This window comes from Telmatherina bonti (assembly GCF_933228915.1).
Source record: "Telmatherina bonti genome assembly, chromosome: 14".
Lineage (NCBI taxonomy): Eukaryota > Metazoa > Chordata > Actinopteri > Atheriniformes > Telmatherinidae > Telmatherina > Telmatherina bonti.
The window spans coordinates 27,736,690-27,742,127 of NC_136612.1; positions in this window are offsets into that span (position 1 = coordinate 27,736,690).

Below are 5,438 nucleotides of genomic sequence, written 5' to 3' on the forward strand. Positions count from 1 at the left end.
TGACACTGTAACAGCTCACAGGTCTTCTCTGTCACTGAAAGCATTGTGCTGGCGCCCACGAACAACATCCTTGTCTATGAAGTTTCTCCGAAGTATATGGGAAAACAGGAAACAAAACAACAGTCTCATGACAAACAGAACTTTATCGGCAGCATCCCCTTGTGGGCAATGGCATCACTCAACCATCTAATTGGAAAGGCCTGACATTTGCAGAGCAGGGTGTCGCAGCGTATGGGCGATTGCAGAAGCCCAACTTGCTGCCATACACATGCATCATGCTCCACTGATTCATGAGGCGCCATTACTCGACTCCGAAAAGTAAACTCACAGTTACCCTCCACAGAACCAAGCAGGTTTACTCATGCATTTCACTCAATGGCCGACCTGGAGAGGCATCGAGGTGTGGCTCTGTAACATAAAAAAAAAAGCATGTTCTATCAGCAAACACACTTTAACCCACCCGTGCTTGAGAACATTAAATATCAACCTCACACAAATACCACAAGGTTCATTAATCAACTTAATAGATATTAAAGTGCTGTAGACTTATCAGCTGTATCATTTCGTAATTAGATTCATTGTATCAAAGATGACAATGAAAGAATGCCAGACCGTTTATGGTCTTCATCTCAGTTATTATTATAATCAAACAGGCCAGAACAGACTCTGCTCTACTGCATCGACTCATTTATGACATCTGACAAATCCATGAACTTTAATGCTGTTAAAGAGTATATAATTTTTACATAGTATTCACATCATGTAATCTTTAGTCATAAATACTTCTACACTTAATTTGTTCATGTTTTTTTTTATAGAGCTCCTTTCCTTTGCATGAAGAAAAATATTAAATGTTTTTTTTTATTAGAATTTATGTCTAGAAGTGTAAACAGAGTACGTAATAATGCCACACAGTATTACAGTCAAAAGGGCACATTAATTACAACACTGTAAGTATCAGAGAATCATATTTAGTGGGAGATCTTATTAAAAGAGATGCAATAGAGTAACACAGTAGAAATAATGACATTTTAAATTTAGGTTGTAATTACAGATCATACCCTCTTGGTAATTCTATTTTCCTTTCTCAGGAGAATCGTGATTAACCCGTGGCTTATCATCACACACAATGATGGGGGCAACCGGTAGAGTTTAATCCATGTAACAACTCCCGTATGACTGCTGCTATTCTAATCTCCTAAAGAAAGAATTGAAAAACAGAGAAACTGAAAGATGAAGAGAGTAAGGCAAGCAGCTCAGCAACAGACACACCAATACACACATGAAGACGTCTAAAGCTTGTCTGCAAATATGGGCAGAGTATGTTTTCATGTGTAATTCTTTACTAGCGACTATTTATCAATAAACTTTAGAACCAATAAAATGTAGCACGGTCACATGATGTTAGAAACAGTCTTATTACCTTTCCTCTTTACCACTGTGTTCCATCACTTTTACGTTTATACTTTGCTCCTCTTGCTGGATATTTCAGATGTTTTAGGATGTTTTAGCTCAGTGTCATGTTGCTGTAATACCTGCTGCATATGGCTTTTTTAATCAAGCAAAACTTTTCCTATAAAAGATGTCTAGATTATAATGTATGTTGGTTCAAAGCCTGCATATGATGTTCACCATTAATGATTTCTTCACAGAAGTTTAAATGACCCATTTTGTAGGTCTTAATGTATTGTGTTTGAGTTTAAACTACTTGCTGATAAAGAGGCTTGGTGGCACTTTCTGCCAGATGATGCAGTCTCCATAATGTCCCAAAACAATTTAAAATTAAGTTGCATGTAAAAAATGGTTCCATCTTTAGTACTGTCTTTATTCTGCCTTGCTTCTTGCAACACTGGAGCATCTGAGTTTATATGGATATCATGCACATAAAATGTCCAAATTCTTTTTGCATCCAGGTTGACATGTTTTCCTTAGTTATTTACTTGGACAGAAGGGGCTTTGACTGACAAAAAAACATGTAACAAGGATGACTGTCTAGACTTCATGCATAGTAGTACTGTTTAATGCATGTCCACTTTTGAGGAATGGATGTTAAAGAGCAAGTCCATCCTTTACTTTGGACCAACAATAAATATGTCAGCATTCTCATGATCTCTGGCCCAGAGTGACAGAAAATGCTTATTATGGATTTATGTATTTTTTGCAGAAAAACAGTTTAAATGTCTGGTGAACGTTTCTCTTTTTGACATTTGACTTTTTCTACATCTGAAACAGAATTAAACCAACAATAACATACATCAGTTACTAAATTAGGTAATAAGGCTGTTCAAATATCTATCTATAAATGTGTGCAGTTTCAGGCTGTGTGGTTACATAAAGTCTGCTGCAAGTGGCATTGCTGTATGCTTGGATCTTATAAAGCCAAGCTCAGAGGCTCAGTGTGTTTTCTCTTGCATGCAGTGTAACAGGGTGTGTATAATACCTCCTGTACAAGCACCAAATGCTGCTCCTTCCTGCCTGATCCCACATTACCTCAGCTCAACTTGCAGCATCTTAAAAGTTTGACATGTGAGAGTTTGTTCATCAAGTAATGATATAAGGGGAGGATGTGGCAATAAGTTATAAACCGCACTGAAACATGTGTCTCCCGGGATAATAGCATGGACTTTTAAAGATTTATTAAGTATTTGCTACTAGTTTAATGAGAATTCTTCACATTTAAATTGTATTGCAGTTTTTATTTTCAGTATAAGTTGTTTACTACATAATATTTCAAAGCATAAATATTATGTATTAATGAATAATGTTGAATAAATAATAAAGATCTTATCATTGCACATGTAAACACATGCAGAATTGTGTTATACATTGAGGTCAGTGGAAACAAGACTTTGGAAGGAAAAGACCTAAGTGCTTAAAAAGAAAAAATAAATCAAACATGACCTCATTATCTTTCAGAATAAGGATCGCTTATTTAATTCCTGTTAAACCCATCTTCCTCAAAAATGGAAAAAAAAAACATCCTCAAGGCCAAACATCTTCGCAGGTGGAGATGATCCTGTTGAGGACTGAGAAAGCATGACAGACAACCCTCCAAGCATCCCGTCTTCTGTCGAAGGGATGCTGTTTATTGTGTTTAATGAGGCATAACTTGCAGTAGTGCTGAACATGTACAATGTAAAGGTGAGAGTCAACTTATGGAGGTTTAAGTGTCAGTGTGTCTGCACACGAATAGAAACATAAACATATAAAAATAAATCATTATCGAAAAGAAATCTTCTCTTATGGCAGGGACAGGAAAAGAGAGGGTATACACAGAGGAGCAAATGAATTGTGCAGTTATTGTAACCAAATAGGCCAAGTGGAAAAAAAAATGGAAAGTCCATAATTTATAAATATAGATGTGTTCCTTCTCACTTCCTAAATGGAGAGCCAGAGGAGAGCCAAGGAAAGAAATGGAGGGAGGAAGAGGGGAAGCGAGAGCTACAAACGTTTATCCCTTCGTAAACATGGAGTTTCACTCAGCTCACACATGTGGAGTCGCCTCTCTGGTCAGTCAGATGCACTGATGGAGATAAACCGAAGTGACATCACTGCTACATTTTGAGACAGATCCACATTCTCCATCTCTTTTCTAGTCCTTTCTTCCAACTCTCTTTGCCTTTTCTTTCTCCCTTCTCTCAAGGACAACTTGTCACTGTGAACACAGACATTGTTGCTGTTTTTCCCTGATTCCTCTTTCTCTCTTTCAACACCTCTCTCACCCTCAATCTTGTTGTCTCTTAGCTGATTATCAATGCAACACCTCTAATAAGATCCATCAGTCCACTGCTTTCCCGCCCTCTCACACCCACTTTATTTATACGGGGTGTGTGTGGATCACAGACGGCAAGTAATTTGAAATAAAAAGAAGATGGATGTGCCTCTGTGAGAACAACATGCTCAAGAGCCCTGCCGAAGACAGTAGATGGAGAGGAGAGGACCTTTGGGTTAGGGACTTTTCTTTGCTATCTCTATCTTCATTCAGCAAACATTACTTTAAAGGATGGTGCTGTTACCTCCACAGACAGTGATATACAAATGCTTTGCTTCAGCAAAGTGGGCAATCCCCAACACCCACCATCAATAAAAGAAAACATGTGATGCAACCGTTTGAAAGTGCAACATTAGCATGCAACAGAAAATCACTCAATGTGGAAATATGGTAAATCTTCCTGGCAAAGGTAACAGTTTATTATATTTTATCAAATTAAGTTATTAAAAAATTCTCCCACTGTTTCCAGTCAGGCCAAAAAGCAGATTGTGAACCTTTAAAATGTCCCAGCCTATTTATTGTGCTATTAATAAATTATTTGAAAACATTAAAAACATTAATGCTCTTTGATATATTTTGTTTTTAATGGATTACATGACACACAGGAACCAAGTAGACATTAACATTTTTCTCCTTTTGACTGATAGGTGGACCAGAAGATTCCTGTTGCTTCTTAGTGCACAGCAGTTCTTAAAATAACATCCCACAGTCTGTCTGAATGTAAGAGCGAGCACATCAGCTGAGCTGCTGCTAAACACATTTCAAAAAGATCAGTATCTTATTAATCTTCAGTGAAATACTCTGCAGTACTTTGCATTTGTGGACTCACATGGCTGCAGTAAAAAAAAAAAAAAAAAAACACAAAAGCCAGAACAAAGAAAATTTTTTCAAGTCATAAGCTTGCACACAATTAAAACAAATTACCTAGAACCATTTTAAAATCAGTTTTAGAGGCTATTTATGACTAGTGGCATCAAAACAGATGAGGGGAAACCTCTCAGTAGTTTATCCATAACCTCAGGGCCATTGGCTTTTTAACATACGAGCTGCCAACGAGGAGAAAAGCAGCTGACATCAAGGCTGGGGGAATACCTGTTTTTTCTCTCCAAAGCAAGGCTTCACTCGAATTTATGCACATGTAAAATAAGCTGCACGTCCACAAGCTCACACAACTTGGAGGGGAATGTGCAGATAAATAATAAAACAAAGGTTATCGTGAATAGAGCAACAGTGTTTGTTGGGATTCGTTTGCTACGATGGGTCTTGTGGTGAAAAGTACATACCCCACAAGGCCCAGTGACATGGACAACTGCTGAAGGGCTGTCCTCAACAATCACATCTTCCTACAAAAAGACCCAGGCCAGGGATGTGAATAACACAAAGGGCAACAGCCTAAAAATAATTACCAAGCCTATGGAGATTCTCCACTAAATACAGTGGCCATGAACGATCATCATCAAGTTTCCACAAAGAAGAAAAGTGGGCTGATTTTAAATGGACACTGTTGAAAATGTGCACACATCCAAATCTGATTTTGTGCATTTTAATATGCTCTTGTTGAGTCTGTTTAATGCAATCTGTTCTTCTGTCCATCATCTACAGCAATGGCCTTACTTCACATTGAAAAAAACAGCTCTAAAGTGGGACCAAGGTTGGAAATCTGGTT